We start from the raw sequence: 19,806 nt of genomic DNA, 5'->3' as shown, positions 1-19,806 counted from the left end.
CCGCCTTGACAGCTAGCTACAGAGTTTTAAGCAGAGTCTGATGATCACTTGTTTGGTATATGATAACAGCTTCTTGTTTAGACGTGGGTTGGAATAGAACGTTTCTGAAGCCCCTTTCCACTCAGCTTGGGTGATTTTTCTCTTCTGGACACCTAACCCTAAAGCCAAATCCACCCCCCTAATCCCAACCCCACCCAGGGTAGCAGTTGGTTTTATTAAGATTCCCTTTTCAAATGAGATGATATTTGAGAAGCACTTAGTAAAGTGCTTAGTATATATTAGCCATTTAATATATATTTGTTCCTCAAACAACCACCACCATTTTATAGGATAATGAAATTTGCAACTCTATTATGATCTGATCCAGGCTCTTCTGGACCTATATTAAGTTATAGCTATATAAGCTAAAGCTGTATAATAAATATATTAGCAATAGATAATAACAATAACCAGCATTTACATAGCACTTTAAGGTTTGCAAAGTGCTTTACAAATATTATCTCATGAACAACCCTGGGAAGTATTATTATTATTATAATAACCATTTTTTCAAATGAGGGAACTGAGGTCAGATTTGAATTCAGGTCTTCCTAAGTGCAGGTCCAGTGCTCCACGCACTGTGGTCTTTAGCTGCCTCTATGTATATGGGACACAGCTGTGGTTTCCTGCCTTCTGTCATGTCGGTAATCTATGATGACCTTTTTTAGATTATACCCTTTTAAGAGCCAAGTAAAATGACTTACCTTGTTACTATCAATAGTACGTCAGGGGACATTTAATTAATTTGTTTCAAGATGATGAGGAGGAGGAAGACGTTCTGACTCATGGTTCAACTGGTCTGGGATCCCAAGCCACCAACAGCTTTAACCAGAAAAGCCATTTGAGCCAGAGCTAAAAAATTAGGCCTACTGAAACTTAAGCTGTCTTTCAGAAAGTACTAGAGATTTCCAGGTTAACAATTTGACTAATTTTTTGCCTTCTCTAACTTATAAAAAAAAGTTCAAACTTGTCTGTAAAATAAAAAAAAAATGCGTATTTTATTTGCCAAAGCTAAAACCAAACAAACCCCACCAACTGAAAACAACGATGTGGACCCTGCCAGTTCAGATGTCCATGAAACTTGGGTAAGATACAAAGCAGTCAACACCCCCAGCATTCGAGAAGGTTAATTTTATCTTGTTGACCTTCACATTCAAAGGAGACATCGATGGCTATCTGGGTGTGTGGGCATGGCCGAGAAGAACAATGTGTGACCAACAGCTCTTTCTACCCTGTGCACGTTGGGAGAAACGTGCTCCTTGGTTTCTAACAACGGCCTCCATTTCTATTTACTGGTGGTCTTACTTGCATCACTGGCCCCCACACCCACCCTATATGTCTGTGTCACCACAAGCTCAATTCAGACCAATGCTGTGAAAGTAAGCTTTCCTGGACTCCTTTCTTTTTCTGTCTTTCCCACCTCCACCCCATTTCCCAACATTGCCTTTAGGCATTCACTGGCCCATGGTGGGATTGAGTTCAAACCTATGAAGAAACTCCTAGTAATTTGCTTGAGTTATGAGTTTGATTCAATGCAATGCTATAACACATATGAAAAACAGCACAAAGCAGTAGATAGAGAGTTAGCCTCAGAACCAGGAAAATCTGGGTATAAGACCCCTGTTCCCCCCAAAATAAACCCAAACCACAAGGGCTGTGCTCAGTGAACCAGAGCTTCAATCTCTCAGGGCCTATAGGCAGAGTATAAATTAACGACAAAGTATCCTGGTAGAGAGAGTTTCTTCACCTGTGACTGCTCTATACCAATGGAATCACAGGGTTCGTTCCTATTTCTATACTTAAAACACCACTTATTTATATGTCACTCTAAAGTTTGCAAAGCGCTTCACATACTTTCTCTTATTTATCACAACACTCTGAAGGTGATAGGACAGACATTACCATTCTTATATCTACCGAGGGCAGAAACTGAGGCATAGAGAGGTTAAGCAGGCCTTTCCCTCTTGGTTAGGCAACTAGCCAGAATTCAAACCCAGATCTTTCCAACTCCAAACCCAACGCTCTAAACATGGCACCATGCAACCTTTTTATTGAAATACATGAAGAATTTTTAAAAAATTCAGATTATGTTGCCTGTTAGAATTCTAAAGCTGGAGAAGCAAATATTTATCATTTTCATTAATATTGTTAATAATTGTAATTGTAATTGACCTAGTGAGATAAATTATCTTAACCGTTTAAAAGGGTAATATGAGCTTAGTTATGGATATTTCATAGGGAATATTTTCCAATATTTAATACATCAAAAAATATATACATATATAGCTATATATATCTAAGACCTTCCTAAGAGTCAGGCCAGTATGACCTTTTCCATTCCAAGGGACTGAGGAATGGAGAAGGCAGGTGATTTCTCCAAAGTCACACAGCAAATCAGTGGCAATGATGACATACAAAATTATGTTTTCACGATTCCTAGTCCACCAGACACAACTTCAAAAACTCCGACACGGCCACTCTCTTTTTTGCTTCTGATTTCCTTGCATAAAGAAAGGTAGATTTACCCCCACCTAATCCCATCACCCTAAACCCCATGAAAATAAGGAGATACTGTATTAGGATACTGACCTGAAGTTTTGCAGAAGTCAAGATCACTGTCCATTTTGGCCGAGGACAGGTTCCATATCAAAATGGAATCTGCTGGACTAGAAACCACTCTCTGTGGAAAGTTCACTGACAAAGGACAACACTTTGCTTCGGGCTATCGGGCCCCACCATCCCACACACATCCTCACAGTAAGTTTTCTTATAGACAGTGTTGGGAGATTACGTCAGACTTGCTCATGTGACAGGGTATTAGAAACACAGGCATCAGATCTCCAAAACAGATTTCAAAACAGAAGCCCTTTATAGCATTGAGCTGAGTCTAGGAAAAGGAAAATCCTCTCCCTTTTGCCGATCAAACACAACTAAAAAGGGCCCTGAGAAGTGCTATATTTACTCGACTTTTAGGGATCCAAATTATCTGGGTTCCCAAGGCATATTATGAAAAGCAAAGTTGTGCGGCAACGGATTAAGATTTATGCAGACTTAGTGCCAAAATAAATTAAGTGGAATTGTTCTTAGTCTATGAAGGGGGATTGACTCTCTTTGAATATATTATTTTATAGAGGTAAACGTCATGCCGCTAGACTTGTGCTTGCCTGTATGCAGAGGACAAGAATGAGTAAAGTTCATGTCCTTCAATGTTGTAACAAGCTTGGTTTTAAGATTTCATGTTGAAGTTTTTAGAGAGATTTTTTAAAAGGTGTTTCTCATCCCCCTTCCCCCCCTTTTCTTTGTAAACAGAGTAACCTTTCAGAGTGCTCCATATCACTTAGACTCCACCTCTATGTGTAGCTTGCATGGACACCAGCAAGCAGGTTTTAAGGTAATCTGAACATCAAGACCCTAGGTAGGGTATCTATTACTGTCTCACAAGAAAGAATCTGCCTCAAAAGCTCTTTCAAAGGCCATTTTCTGGGGAAGCTTATTAAAATGATGAGCTGATTTTCTGATAGTCTAGCCTGTTCCCAATTTTAAAACATTTCCTTATTTAGTTTTTAATCTGGATAGGGCAGTATTATCTACTACTGGACAAATCTTCTGGCTTTCGTATTTACAGCTCTCCCAAGTACAGCCACTGGCAAGAATGTGACATCCTAAAACCAGATAGAATACTTGCTGTTGTATTGGTGCCCCCCCTTCAGAGGGACCCCCCCAAAGTCACTGTACCATGCTTCCTCACTGACTTCTACACCAACCCGGAAGCCCACGGAACAACCACAATAAGTTTAATAGCTAACAGAGTTTCCTGGCCAGTGTGGTTAGAACTCTCTGTGCACGACATGAAGGTTCCCCAGGTCTGCCTGCCCTCATGTAAATAGATGAGGAACAATGATGCGAAACCCAAGGAATAAAGCATCCGCTGGAGTGCATGAAGATGTGGGCCTTGGGAAACAGGTGCTAGGTTTACGTTTAGTCTTCTGGTTTCTCCAGTCCACCCAATGCATTGCATAGTTCAAGGAGCACAGACGGGTAGTACAACTGTGTTGTGTCTCAGGGGTGTGCCCTGTTTTTTGCAGGGGTTGTCAAGAGCTAGCCACAGCAGTCCACCAATCATAGGACAAAGGGCCACACCTGGGTCTTTCTTATCTCAAGTAGCAGTACCAGGTTAACATGGATTTGGACATGCTTTACTACCCACCAGCAATTTTTGTTTAGACTCATTCTTTTCAGGTGGGCTCTATTAATAATAGTTATGACAAAAACCTATAACATCAATCAAGAAACATTTGTTAAGCACTTACTATGTGCCAGAACTGTGCTCTGGGGTCACCCTCATGCCTCCTGGAATCCCTCTTTCCAAGACTCAACACAAGAGCCATCTTGTCGTTGGGCCCCAGCTGCTGGTGCCCTCTTCTTTAGGGTGACTCTGGGTGCAACTTGTACATGTCTTGTACACACCTAGATGTTGTCTCCTGCACCAGAATGTAAGCTCTTCCATGTCAAGGATTAGCTGCTTTTGTCTTTGCATCTTCAGCGCTTACTGGCATGTAGCGAGCATTTAAGAAATGCTTGTTGGTGGATCGTTATCAATGTCATTATTGTTGTGGATGTGTACGTGTTTTCCCTTCAGAGAATTCTCATTTTAGATGTATAGCATGCTTACTCAGGGCTGGCATGTATTTGGCCCAAAATCATTTGTCTCCCAGTCTTTATTCATGCCCTACTCTCTACTCAATTTTTAATTCATCCAAGTTCTACTTGCCCCTCCGGAGGGGAGAGTCTACAGTTTCTATGTTTTGCACATGTGTATAAAACACACATAATGTACAAACATTATATAAACAGATATACACATGTGTATATGTGCATTATGTAAATAAAAACACAACACACAGTACCATACATACCTATGTCTATGCATGTCTATACATACACATGTATGCACTTATACAAGTGTAGATATATACATGTCTGCCACACATACCTTTTTAGGAAATTGAGTCATACCTCAGACATAAGCATGGAATCCCAGGTGCTAGGGAGGTCGATCAGAGCAGGCATTGTTGGGTGCTATTGCCCAATCCCCATGAGAAAGACTTGCCTCGCTTCAGATGTGTGGTCACCTTCCTGGACAGTGTTGCTTCACTAAGGGGATGTGGCTTCCAGCAGGTGCTGCTACTGTACAGCTGTGCAAACGACCACAAGCCACTCAGGCATGAGCTATGTTAGCTCACTTCAAATTGAGCGTGAGCAGGTGGACTGCCCCAGCATAGTGTCTCCTGGAGATTTGGACAATGCAGGCAGAATGGGTAGATGTGGTAGAGAGAAAGCTGAGTCAGCAGGGGTTAACATTCATCTTAATGAAAATGCAAAAGTCTAAGAGTAGAAATATTCTCCCTCCAAGACTCAGCTCCTACCTCCGATACATTTTTCAATCCTCACACGGTTGTTATCCTTGCCCTATTACTTTGCATTTTACTTTTACATACTTTGCATTATTTGCACATAAACATGTTGTATGTTGCAGTAGAATGTAAACCCCCTGTGGGTAGGGACCTTTCTGTTTCTCTTTGTCTCCCCAGTATGTAGCATAGACATAGTGGTGTTTAATGAAGGCTGTGATGGTTTAATTGTTCTCAAGGAGTTCACTATCCCTTCCCTGTTTTCCTACAGATCAGTCATCTGTCTTTGTGTCTTCTCTCTCAGCTAATCAAGAACTGGATTTAAATGGTCAGATTTGTCTTCTGACAGATAGAGAGGGAAATGTCCTTTCTCCCACTGCTGGGATTTTTCTTTTAGAGCTCCACACTCAAGCAGGTGCTGTAGAGACATGTTGTGATTCTACAGCTTGCTATCTGCCTGCTAGCTAATGCCAACCCCTACAGAGAGACTGCGCTGGGAGAAAATAGCAAAAAGCTATTTATAGAAATACGGAGGCTGGTGCCTCATGCTGGTCTTAAACACGGCCTTCAGAGAGATAAGAAGGGGAAGGACGACCAGTGAGAGCCTAGCCTTGTAGAGAGAGTCAAGAGCAAGGACAAAGGGGGAGGTTAAAGACTGCTCATGTGGCTGATCACACCACAGAAAATATACATACGTGTGTGTGTGTGTGTGTGTGTGTAAACACACACACAATTTTGTTGGGCTGGGTCCAAATTGGTGAGTCCATCAGCACAAGAAACTCCAAATGTGGAAAGTCCCTCCGCAACCTAAGATTTGCGACTTCTCTGTAACGGTCTCAGAGAGTTGCCTCAGGCAGAAAGGCTGTGACTTGCCTTTGGTCCCACAGCAGAAGATGAATTTGAACTCAAGTCTTCTTGATTCCAATGCTCCTGACTTTTGTGATATATAATCTTTCACTATAACCAATAAAGGTCACCAACATTTATATCATTATTATAGCTGGCCTGTAATGCAGAATTGTTAAGTTAGGTTAAATGGGTGTACGTGTGTGTGTATACATGTGTGGTGTGTGTATGTGTATAGACATGTTTATGTAGGCCAATAACACATTAGTCTGGAGGTTTAATTATGTTCACTCTTTAAAGGACATTTGAATAACCCAAATGCAATTTCAATATTGAACTCAATTTTGTCTATAAAACAGTACTGGACAAAGGGACCAAAGAGTCAGGAGGTAGACCAGGACCTGCGGCAGGGAGTAGGGCTAAACATGAGAAGTATGTATATATTTTATGTATGGATAAACACACATATGTAATTGCAAAATATTATTTCAATTTGTGGAGCAAAGGAAAAAAATGGCAAGTTTGCTGATTTTAAAAACATATTCAGAAATACAAAATCTCTTTGTGAAAGTGAAAATGTACATCAGCTGCAAATAAAGCATGCTATTTTCATCCGGGTGCCTGCACAGATGTGACTCAGTGTTACTGTATCTGTATCTGCTCACTGTATCTGCTCACTGTGCAGCTGTTAGCAGAAACACGATTGTATTTTTGGCCCTGTTTCTATCGCATGCTCACTATCAATTAATGTCATTTGTATTCAGTTCCATCTCTGGCAAAGTCCTCCCTCCCTCCTGACCCCCCTTCCTATCTTAATAGGTCTGTGGTCCTCCAGCTAGGTCTTTGCAGGAAGCCTTGGTCTCTCCAGCCTAGAACATTGAAGGTCAATTGTGGGAGAGGAGGAAGGAGTGGAGGAGAAAGGTTTTGACAGGAAAGACAAAAAACAATCAATGCCGATGGTCTGAAATGAAGCTGAATAGTATTTGGCTCGCATTTGTTTAAGAATTTATCAAACAAGTTAGAACATTCAGAACCTGGATTTTGGCTAGCCTGCTCTGGCTTGAAAGCAGGGAATAATTCCTCAAGCCCCAGTGATAGCCCAGTTTCAGTTCTGATGAACCAACACTCCATTTACCTTGCCACCGCCCTCCCCGCCCCCTTTTCTTTAAATTAGTACCATGTCCACCCTAGTCCAGTCCTTCGATAGTACTCCAATTCCCTGTGGTCTTCCAGAGATCACTGATGGGAGAAAGCTCACCACATTCACCAATTTTTTCAGGACCTTGGAATCTCGCTAGTCTGGGCTGCAAGATTTGAATTCCTCAATGAAAGATAGCTAAAGGCTCTTTTACTCATCTTGGCTTTCAATTACAGTAACTTCTATCCATTTCTTTTGTGCTGTCTTTTTCAGTCCAAGAATCAAAATAAGATTTGAGCAGCTCCTCCATCATCCATTATTATCATCCTATCTATTCCAAGCAGTGTTCTTATCTCCTCTCTGATGCTCTTTTTCTCCTCAGCATTGCTTTAAAAAAAACAAAACAAAACACCAAAACCTCAAACTCTCACCTTTTCATCATCTTTGGATTTCTCTGCCTGGGCTCATTTTAAGCTTTCAAACTCCTGATGCTCTTTTTATAGAACCTTATTATGCTACTATATGCACCCTCTGCTGTCTGCCTTTGCTACCATCTTTTGCATGCCTTTAAAAAAAATCTTAGTTAATAAATTTCCCCATATCCATACTGATCTTTTTTATACAGCCCCTCTCTTCTTCCTCATCAGAATTATTCTTTGCATCTTCTGAATTGTACTTTTCATGTCCCTGGGCTAACTTCCCCTGCAGCATAGTAATGGGATCATCACCTATTGTTAGGCTACTCATCTCCTCACTCAGCCCTTTCAATGCTCCCCAAAATCTGGGTGCTCAGCTTTCTTCTCTTCCATCACAAATTTCAAGGTGACATGTTCATTTTCCTCTAACATTTCCATCCTAGGAGCCAGTTTTTTCATGTTAAGAATCAGATCCAAAATAAAAGTTCCCCTGGTGAATCCTTTTATCTTTTGAAGGATGAAATTATCACAAAGGAAAATGATCAAAAAAACAATATTAGCTTTTCTGCTCTGGGCAAAGGATTTGGGTTCTATCAGATATCCAGATAATCAAAGTCCACTATCAATATAATATCATGCCTTGATGTGCTTATTATCTCTTTTCCATCCTTATTTATTTTCTCTTTCTGTTTGTAGTGTGTTCTAAGGATAATATAGTTTTATCCTTCATTGATAGTTTCCTAAATGTTCTCCACCATGTCTCCTTTCCCCTTTTGGTTCTTGGATCTCCTCACAAAAGGAACTATTTCTAGTATTCAATACTATTCCAACATTCTTTACACCTAATATTTTGAGTAATTTTGAAGGTTTTTTTTTTTTTTGAGTAAAGGTAAATATATCCTTCTAGGGCCATACTTCAATCACAGATTCCGTCCTATCAAACTTCAGTGACACCTATAAAGTCAAAACTTCCCCCCAAGTATCAGGATCTTGTTTGCCATGTTTCCTACCCACACTTTGTGTATTTGGGTTCTCATGGGAAAGATCAGTAATCAATGTCTTCAATGCTTTGCAATCATGTATCAACTACAATCATTTTAACAGTATAATAACTAATTGTGTCATATTACAAGAAGTTAGTCCTGGGTGAAAATCTTTATAAATAAAGGAATAGCCATGTTAGTTAACCTTAGGAGTGTGACTATAATCATTACGGATACATAGTAAGTATATACATATGTCTCATATATTATATATGTGCATTATATACCTATCTGCATGCACATATGTATATACATATATGGATACATTATATGTATCAAGTATGTGACCATGATAATATCTAGATCTTAATCTTTACATTAAAATGATGAAGAAAGGAAGCCTTTTGGAATGTAAAGGGCATTACTGGGACATCAAAGCCCTGCAAGAGGGCATTGTTGAGCCATACATGAACAAGTAACCTATAAATAAATGTGAATTCTATATGTTGTCGTGTCAGACCACATTGGGCAGATTGCAGACCGCCACCTTTGTTTCTTTAATAAAGGTTGACTTCTTTGCCCAGAAAGGTTTCCCAGTTTCTTTCTTTTCCTTCCTTCCTTCCTTCCTTCCTTCCTTCCTTCCTTCCTTCCTTCCTTCCTTCCTTCCTTCCTTCCTTCCTTCCTTCCTTCCTTCCTTTTTTTTTTCAGAGTATAAGCTCTAGAGGTCATGTTTGTTTGGTTTTTTTTGTTAGTGTCTTTTTTGGATTTTGTCTCTTGTGAACTTCTGGACATTTCCACTGCTTTCTTATTCTCACACCTGTACTTCCAGGCTTTAATTTGGTAGAAACACACAGGCAGGAGCATTCCATTCCCTTGCCCTTCTTTTCAGTTTAAAGTCCATTTTTTAAAGATTTATGACTAAAGGTAAACATTTTTACCCAATCTCATTCTCCTTGATCTCTCTGCAGCCATTGACACCGTTGATCACTCTCTTCTCCTTGATATTCTCTTCTCTAGGTTTTGGGGACACTACTTTCTCCTGGTTCTCCTCCTACTTGTCTGGCTATTTGCTCTTTTTCATTTTCCTTTGCTGGTTCCTCATTTGCATCACTCCCCCTGACTGTGGGCATCCCCCAAGGTTCTGTTCTGGGTCTCTTAGTCATCTATATTCTCTCCCTTAGAAAACTAATCAGATCCCATGGACTTTATTGTCTCTATATCCAGTCCCAGACTCTCCACTGTTTCAATCCCACATAAAAAATTGTCTAGTCAAATGGCATGTTAAAAACATCTAAAACTCAACATGTCTAAAACAATTCATTATCTTTCCCCCTAAACCTTCCCTTCTTCCAGACTTCCCTAATTTTGTTGAAGACAGTATAATCTTTCCAATATCACAAGTCTGCAATCTTAGCGTTATACTGAATTCTTCAATAGTTGCCAAATTTTGCCATTTCTACTGTTACAATATATCTAGCATCTGACTCCTTCTCTATACTCACAAAGTAGTTCAGGTCCTCATTGCCTCTTACCTAAATTACTGAAATAGCTTTCCATGGGGTCTCCCTGATCCCAGTCTCCCCCACTCTAGTCCATCCTACATATTACTGCCCAAATGATTTTCCTTAGTGCAGGTCTGATCATGAGATCAATAATTCCAGGGACTTTCTACTGTCTATAGGATATAAAGGTAAACCTCTCTGTTTGACTTTTAAAAGTCTACACAACATAGCCCTAATCTTTCTAGCTTCACTGGACATGACTCCCACCACCCACCATTCTCTGACATCCAGTCATACTGAGCTCTCCATAATGCCCTTCATCTGCCTCCACTTCATAGAGCCTCTCTCTTCTTTTAAGATACAGCTTGGCACCATTTTCTGCAAGAAGTCTTTCCTGGTTCCCCCAACTACCTTACATATACATACACATATATTTGTATCCATCAATTTATGCTACATTTATTTTTATATGTACCCATCATTACCTTCCCCATTAGAAGTTTGCTTATTGTTAATAATTATTGTTTTACTTTTTATACTTGAGTCCCTAGCACTGTGCCTTATATGGAACTTGTTGGTGAGTCATTCTTCAGTTGTGTCTGACTCTTTGTAACCCTATATGGGGTTTTCTTGGCAAAGATACTAGAATGGTTTGCCATTTCCTTCTCCAATTCATTTTACAGATGAGGAAACTGAGTTAAACAAGATTAACTGACTTACCCAGGGTCACACAGCTAGTAAGGGATGTGGCTGGATTTAAATTTAGGAAGATGAGCCTTTCTGTTTTCAAACCCAGTGCTCTATCCACTGCATTATCCTGCTGTTCTTGTATATAGTAGACACTTAATAAATACTTGTTAACTGGTTGATTGATATACTTTCTGTTTCCAGAAATAATTTATATTCTCTGCTGTAAGTAAAATTAGCTTTAAAAAAGGGTTTATATTTGCACAGACGTTTTAGCTTCCTAAGTTTTGTATTTCAGGGAGTAAGGCTCAAACAAACACTATAATTAAATAATAATGACAGAAAGCTTCCCTTATATAAAAATAACCTTTGGGGAATACAAGTGTGAACTGTGTAATCCATGGTTTGCTAACTGTGTTTCCTTTATGCATCATTCACTCAGTCTTTTGAAATGATACTCTCATGCATATTTAGTTATACAGACAATTCTAACCATTTTCTTTTCTCTCTTCCTGCCTCTTATTCTTTATGTTCTGTTAGCAGTTTTACTAGCAAGTGGACAGAAGGAAGGAGATACAACTCAAATGATCCAATTTTTCATTTTTAGCCGCTCTGGTCAAAATCTAGTTTGCTAGGGAAGGAGGTCAAAATGATTTCTGAAGGCAGAATTTTTAGACTATCTATGAATTTCCATCATTCACTTAAAAAACAAATTCTCTAGAGGTCCCACCCTATGTATGGGATATATAAACAAAGAAATGAAAGTATGTCTTACAATTGATATATCCCTCCTCTCTCAATTTATCTTTCTTTAAAAACAAACTACTGACTGGGCTATTGCCCATTTCACATAATTATTTTTTCTAACCTAATGAAAATTTTTTTTGGCTTGTTGCTTCTTCATATATAACAACGAAGGAAGACAGGAAGGGTTTTTCCTTTTCTTTCCCTCCCGCTCATAGTAGTCTTTCATAAAACCTTTTATACAGCAGGCACTCAATAAACATGAATAAATAGAAAATTTTTTTGCCAAGGCATCTTTTCATAGAAGCATAGATTATTAGACCTGGAAGGGACTTTAAAGGAAATCTAGTCCATTTTAAAGATGAGGAAACTGAGGCTCAGAGAAGATGACTGACTTGGCCAAGGTCATATAACTACTTAGTGGCAAAGGTGGGTCTTAAACCCATCTGCTGACATCTGATTCAGCATTCTTTCCATCATATTACTTCTCCCTTCTCCCCACCCCCTTCCACCCCACCACTATATTTCTCTCAAGTTGCAAAAAAGTATTCAATATATAATATTTTTTAAATCAAGAATCAAATGAAATGTTAATTTGATTTAATTTATTTTAGAGAATATTTGGGTGTTTGGGTTGAACAGTTTTAGAAAACAACTTGGTTCCAGTTTGAATTGGTTCAATAGTTTTTTTTTCTTATTGTAAAATGTTATTTAGGTCAATGTTCCATAAGATAAAATTTAGTTCCTGCAAATTTGTCCTATTTACTCTGGATTTTTTTGTCCTTGTTCTAAAATTGTTACAATTGCCATGTTATTTAGTTGTCATTCTCTTCTTATCTTTGCATTCAAGGCATTCATGTTCTTTTGATTCCGTTTTGTTCTTTTCCACAGTGATAATTTTATATTATAATAACAAATAAAAACTTTGTAAAAGTCCCATCCAAACTCCTCTAATTCTCTGTTTTCCTCCCTGCCCCACCCCCCTTCCATTACCAGTAATCTGGTGCTTGGTAGCATAAGCAATGTTAGAAATATGGCAGGATTGAGCAAGAAATTGGAGACTGCCCAGCAGTAGGAACAGAAAGATATGGGCTAAGAGTGGTTGGAGGATACTATTGGACATTTAATGGGGCAAGATTAAATTAGAGCTAAGCAGAACATGTTCAGAGAAGCTAAATTCTGTTCATGCTAACCTTTTAAGAGGGGAAATTAGCAAGAAAATATATAAACAAGTCAATGCAAAAGATCAGATAAACAAGGAATTGTGGGTAAGAAAGCAAGTGATGGCTCAGAGTAAGTGATACTTTATACAGTGTACCATCATGGGTATTTGGGGGAGGGGGCAGTCTTCTTTCTCATAGCAGCTACCATCCCTATGCTTTATCTATGGTGGTTCATGGCACAACTGCATTGGGTTGCCAGACCAAGGTTCCATTGCAATGGTGACCTTCTGCCTTCTCCCTAACCCTCAAGATGGATGAGCCATCCCTTCTTCCTAAGTATATGTACCTGTAGTCAGGTTCAGCTGTTTAGTTGTGTTGTTTTCATGACTCCATTTGGAGTTTTCATGGAATCTTGGAATAGTTTGCCATTTCCTTCTCCAGTTCATTTTTACAGATGAGAAAACTGAGGCAAACAGGGTTAAGTAACCTGCCCAGTGTCATCTACCTAGGAAGTATCTGAGGTCAGATTTGAACTCATAAAGATGAGTCTTCCTAACCATAAGCCCAGTTCTCTATCTAATGCACCACCTGCTGCACAGGTTCCCCCCCCCCCCCATTCAGTGTGTACCAGGCACAGTTATAACTACTTGTCTCTGATTAGAACCACCCACTGTTGTGCATTTTATAAATGCATGGAAACAAAGATAAAAATAACCAAGAAGTATACACAGGATATGCAAAGTTGGTAGTTCATGAATATAAAAATGAGTCTTCTTTTTTCAAAGGGGGAATCTTATACCTTGAAGATTAACCTTGTGATAATCCATGGTCTAGCTGAATTGGAAAAGCAGAATGTTATGGAGGGAGACCAAATGGGGCTTTCAACCTTATGAAAGGCCCCTAGTCACACTGATTATCACAAATTCATATACCACTCCTGTTTTAATATAAAAAAGGTGAAAAAGACCATCCTCATGTGCTCAAAATCCCACTAGGCATCAAAACTCACCAAAGCTCTTATTTTCTTGTATGAAAATAGGAATGATATTTCCTGATCTGCTTCACAAGAGTAATGTAGGACATATTAGTGAAAATACAGTATGTTGATGAATCAAAAAAAAGCCCCTCTCAATAAAATATTATTTTTAAAACAATCCATCTTCAGCTCATGTTGGGTTTGCTTGTTTTTAAGAATGACAACAGCTCACTTTTACATATCCCTTAAAGGTTAACAAAGTATTTTTCAAATACATTAATTTATGAGGACATTGTAAAATAATGCCTATGCTTTGGGTACTCATGTCCACAAGGTGGTGCTGAATTCACAAAAAAGCATGGGATTACAGATTTAGAACTCGTTGGTGACCTTAGAGGTCACCTAGTCTATACTATCTACTTAGTGATTTCATCAGCTCCCATGTATTCACTTATAATCTCTAGGCAGATGATCCTCAGATCTACATATCCAATCCCAGTCCATTTTCTGAGCTCCAATCCCACCTTTCCAACTGCCTATTGGACATTTCTAACCAGATTTCCTGTAGGCATCTCGATCTCAACATGTCCAATGCAGAACTCATTATCTTTCCCCCTCAAACGCTGCCTTCTTTCAAACTTCCCATTACACTTGACGGCGTCATCATCCTTCCATTTACCTAGGTTCTCAACATTGGCTTCATTTTCAACTCTCACTAACTCTACATAGCCCATCTGTTGCCAGATTTTCTTACTTTTACCTTTTCAACATCTCATGTATATATCCCCTTCTCTCCATTTAGCTCAGCTCCTCCTCATCTCCCACCTAACTTCTGCAACAGCCCAATTGGTTTTCCTACCTCAAATGTCTTCTCACTCCAATCTAGCTTCTAAAAAGATGTCCAACCTGGCCCTGGGGCCCCTAGGTTTGGAAGAACAGTGTGACTCCGTACCCTTGTGCTGTGCCCTCCTCACCCACAATGATAGTTTTCCTCCATTACCAAAACAACCTTGGGCAAACCCCTTTCTCTTCTTTGAGGGATAGTGTGGACTTTAATGGTTTGATTTGGGGGCCTATGAAGACAAGTTTTACTGAGGCAAAGGGAAACGGGATCTAGAGTGGCTGGAGTCTGGAGAAGAATGGGCTTGTCAGTCATGCAATCTACAAACTTTACATCATGTCTGTCTTGGTGTCTATCTCAAGGTGAGAGTCTGATTTTTATACGAAAGAGGAAATGATTTTCTTCTCATGTTTGGTTTGTCTAATACATATACATGTATGTGTATATATGTATATATATTTATGTGTGTGCATAAATGTATCAAAGGAACTTTAGTGCAGCCTGCTTGTCGTCTCATCTCTGATGTGTGTGTGTGTGTGTGTGTGTGTGTACACACACACACACACACACACACACACACACACACAGTTATATATTATTTTCGGTTTTCTCTCTTATTTTTTAGGGAGGGGGGAAGTGCTAAGTTGCATTGAGCTCCAATTAAGGAACATTTCATATAATTTATGACATATTTCTATACTTGCAAATTGTATCATTTTATGGGTATAAAGAGAATGCCTTTTATAAAATACTGTTTCTGGACAAAAACAAGATGCCTGAGTGATTTTCCCAAAGCATAGGTCTCATCATGTCACTCCCCACCCAATAATATTCAGTGACTCCCTGTTACTTCTGGGATCACATATAAAGTTTTGTCCTTTAAGACTTTTGGCTACCTTTCTAGTCTTCTAGACTCCCTGCAATACCCTATGATATGGCCATATCATATGGCTTACTTACTGCTCCTTATACAATCTCTGAACCTTTCCCCCGGCAGTCCTCCAAGCCTGAATTGCTCCCCCTCCTCACTTTCCACCACTTGATATTTCTGGCTTTCATCAAGACTCAGCTCAAATTCTATCTTCTTTAGGAAGACTTTTTTCCCCATAGTTCTCCACCAACCAACCTGCTCTGTATGACTCTTGTATGTATAGTACCTATTTATTTACATGTGGTTTCTCTTATTAGAAAATAAGCTCCTTGAGGGTAAGGATTTTTTTTTTTTACCTTTTTTCCTATCTCACTAATTAGCATCATGTAAGCAAAAAGTAATTACTTAATAAATACTTGCTGATGGATTGTCCAGCCCCTCACTTTATAGAGGAGTAATTGAGGCTCAGATATGTCAAGCAAAGCTGGTATGTGAATGGACAGTCTTTGCTTTCATCCTGTTGAAAACCAAATCTTTGATCCATATAGTGCCTTAGGAGTCTGTAAATAGACCCGAGACAGACATACACATCTCTTTTTGTGGAGGACCTAGTTGCTAAATGTATCAAAGAAAACTTAGAGTAGCCCACCTGTAATCACACCTCTGATATTTACCTGTGACATAAATACCATGGATTCCATCATAAAGAAGACCACAGTAAAGATGGTGTATGTTCCCTGTTAGATTGTAATACAATTGAATGTCCCTTCCATTATGCTCTGCACACAATAGTCACTTAATATTTGTTGATGTTAGTGATATTTAGAATGGACCATCATTTTAAAGTTTTACATATTGTACTCTAGAAATAATCTGCATTATCTTTAGATCATAAACTAGATTATGTAGAACAGGAATTCCCAGAAATAAGTAACATCAGAATCTCATCGGGAGTTTAGAATAATCTAGGAACAATAGTTATAAAGTTATGATACGACAGTCTTTACTAGCAACGTATTGGTAAATATTTAACAACTGGGTCTCCAAAAAAAAAAAAAAAGTACAAAGGATATACTTCAAAGTTATATTATTTTCCAACACTTTCTTAAGGCTAGACAATGAACCAAATAATAAATCAAACTCTGGTCACAGTATTTGCCAATTTCCAAGGTGTAAATGCTCACACTGAAAATTTAATAACCAGCTCTGTGAAACTGAGAGCTGGTGCTAGCTTTTCTCTAACTTTCTGCTCTCACACAATTTATAGCCAGTCCAGTAGAATGATAAGAATTACAGGAAGCAAAAACATACAGTAACATATCGGATTCAGAGCTAGAAGGAATCTTAGCAGATATAATGTCCAAGACCCACATCTTACAGGTAGGGGAATGAAAACTTAGAGAAATGAAATGACTTTCCTAAGGTCACACAGTTAGTACATTATAGTACCACGATTTGAACTCAGATCCTCTGATTCTATAACCAAGATTCTTTGCACTGTGCCATGAAGGGTCCTAGCTATATCATGGGATAGAAGAGTCAGCACCAGTTCTCACACTGTCATGTTACATGACAGCTTATCAGAGTTATATAATAACAAAGGGCTACATGAAGTTGAAAGCTTGATTTTGTGACTGTCTTCAGTGATTCTCAGCAACACAAGATCAGAAGTGGAGAAACCTCTTAAAGGGTCACATAGCTACTAAGTATCTGAGGTCATATGGGAATTCAGATCTTCTCAATTCTAGGTCTGGCACTCTATCCACCATGCCACCCAGCTACACTCAATGACCATTTAAATGATTATATCTCAGTTCCCTTTCTCAGTCTTCTTCGTTATTTGACTTTCTGTAGCATTTGGCACCTGAATTCCCATTCCTCCTGGATACCATCTCCTCCACTGACTTTATAAATTTGTAAAATTAAGTTTTTTTCTTGAATAATCCTTGCTTTCCTAACCTGGTTTATTGTCCTCCTGCCATTTTCTAAGGGAGAGTATCCTACAAGGCTCTGTGAGCCCTTTTTCCCTCTCTTCATCCCCTTCTTGGGTCATTTCATCTGGTCCCATGGAAAGATTAGAAAGCAATATCACAATGGATGCTTAGCTGTCAGATCAGTTGCACCTCTGGGCAGATGATGTACAAATGTACCTATCCGGCACTCATATCTTTCACGAACTTCAGTTCCACATCTCCAGATGCCTACTGGACATCCCACCAGCACCTCAAACTCAACTTGTCATCTTTCCTTATAAAACCGTGATGTTTCTAAACCTTCTTATTTATGTAGATGGCATGACCAATCCTACCATTCTCCCTATCTTTGCTAGAAACCACAAAGTAATCTTTGACTCTTCCTTCTCTTTCACTCCCACCCAACCCCCAATATCTATTCTAATGTCAAGACTTGTCAATTCTGTCTTCACAATATTGCTCACCCTGGTGGAAAAATGCTATCACTTTATACCTAGTCTACTGTAATAGTCTCTCTGTCTTCTCTTTAATCTATCCTTCACAAAGCTTCCAAAACAATGTTCCTAAGGTGGCTTTGTGGATAGGGTGTAATACTTGGAGTCATAAAGACCTGAGTTCAGATTTGGGTGTAGATATTTACTTAACTATGTTACTTTGGGCAAGTTGTTTAATCTTCCAGCCTTGATTTCCTCATCTGTAAAATGAGGATGACAATAATGTCTACTTCACAGAGTTGTTGTGAAGATCAAGTGAGGTAACATACGTAAAGTACTTTGCCAACCTTACAGCACTACATAAATATAATTTAAATAGCTACTGATAACTGATGCTTCTTCTCTGCTCAAAAAGCTTTAGTGATTACTCTTCAGCCTAAAATTAAAAACTCACTAACCAGATATCTAAGGCCCTCCACAATCTAGTTCAAGATATTTTCTGGCCTTGATTAACATTAATTTATTCTTTGTGGCCTATGGGCCAGCCAAGTTGGACTGCTATTTTCCAAACTTACATGTCATCTCTGACAATTCCACGAATCTCAGACTTTTAGCACTCTTGTCTTTCTTCAAGGCTCAGTTGGGACACAGTTCTATCCATGAAGTCTTCCTAGATCACTCAGCTAAAACTGTTCTTTCCATTTTAGCATTTTCCCAAGGCACATGGTCTAGATCTCTGCCATGCCGCATCACTTCCTTTCTCTAACTGTATTTATCTTTGTACATGCCATATACTACCCTGTAGACTATAAACCCCTTGAGGCAGGAGCAGAGTAATTTTAAAAAATCTTTGTCTTACTAAAAAAGAAACCATGAGGCATAATACAGTGTCAGACTTGGATTCAGAAAGACTTTGATTTAAATCCTACCTCTGACATTAGCTATGCAATGCTGACCCGTAAATGCATCAGATAGTTCTCTAAAATTTATTTACTGGTAGGAGTTTCCCATGCTGATTGTCACAGATCTTTTGCATGTCATTTTTATATTTGTTTATATTCCCAGTGCCCAACCCAGTGTCTTATTCACAAGAGGAAGTTAATAAAGGTTCATTGTATTGGAGGTCTCTCAGCAAGACAGCTCAGTGAATAATTGTGTCTAAGTTAGTTCCTCTTCATCATCTTCACAAAACAGCAATATATAGATATTGAGATAAGACAGACAGATAGAAATAGATATAGGATGAAATAACAAAAGAGAGAAAATGAAAGATTATAATAGGAAAAATATCACAGGAAAAACTAGGAAGTAGACTGAAGAAACAGGTAAATAAAAAATCTCCAACTTGATAAATAAATACAATGGAGTGTGTGTGTGTGTTCATCCTTTGTTGCCAAAGAAGATCATGCCATCAGAGAAATAATGACATGACTTGCACTTGACTTTGTTTTGAGTGAGGGAGGGCTGTGCAGGTCACCAGCCTCACTTCTCCTCCGGAGCCATCTAAGTCCAGTGAGCAGATATTCATAAGGATGACTGGAGATGACCCAGGATGAGGCAGTTGGGGCTAAGTGACTTGCCCAAGGTCACACAGCTAGTGAGTGTCAAGTGTCTGAGGTGAGATTTGAAGTCAGGCCCTCCTGACTCCTGCACTGGTGCTCTATCCACTGCATCACCTAGATGCTCCTAAATACAATGGAGTAAATAAAAATAAAAATAAATCTTCAGAAAGGACTATTGTTGCAATATAGTAACTACAACTCAACTCCCCCAAATGGAAAC

At 39.0% G+C, this 19,806-nt stretch overlaps 1 protein-coding gene across 7 annotated transcripts in view; it reads right to left on the bottom strand.

The window, feature by feature from the left end:
- Positions 1 to 19,806, bottom strand: part of ZBTB38 (zinc finger and BTB domain containing 38) — a 91,106-nt gene that overhangs the window by 11,065 nt on the left and 60,235 nt on the right. Inside the window, exon 1 of one of the 7 annotated variants that reach the window (XM_072618120.1) lies at positions 2,629 to 2,817. The exons of the other annotated variants lie outside the window; for them this stretch is intronic. The gene's annotated coding sequence lies outside the window, so the exon portion shown is untranslated. Of the gene's footprint in view, positions 1 to 2,628; positions 2,818 to 19,806 lie in introns of those variants that run through there. 7 annotated transcript variants of the gene reach the window in all.

This window comes from Notamacropus eugenii, chromosome 6 (assembly GCF_028372415.1).
Source record: "Notamacropus eugenii isolate mMacEug1 chromosome 6, mMacEug1.pri_v2, whole genome shotgun sequence".
Taxonomy (NCBI): domain Eukaryota; kingdom Metazoa; phylum Chordata; class Mammalia; order Diprotodontia; family Macropodidae; genus Notamacropus; species Notamacropus eugenii.
This window is presented reverse-complemented; position numbering and strand designations above follow the sequence as displayed.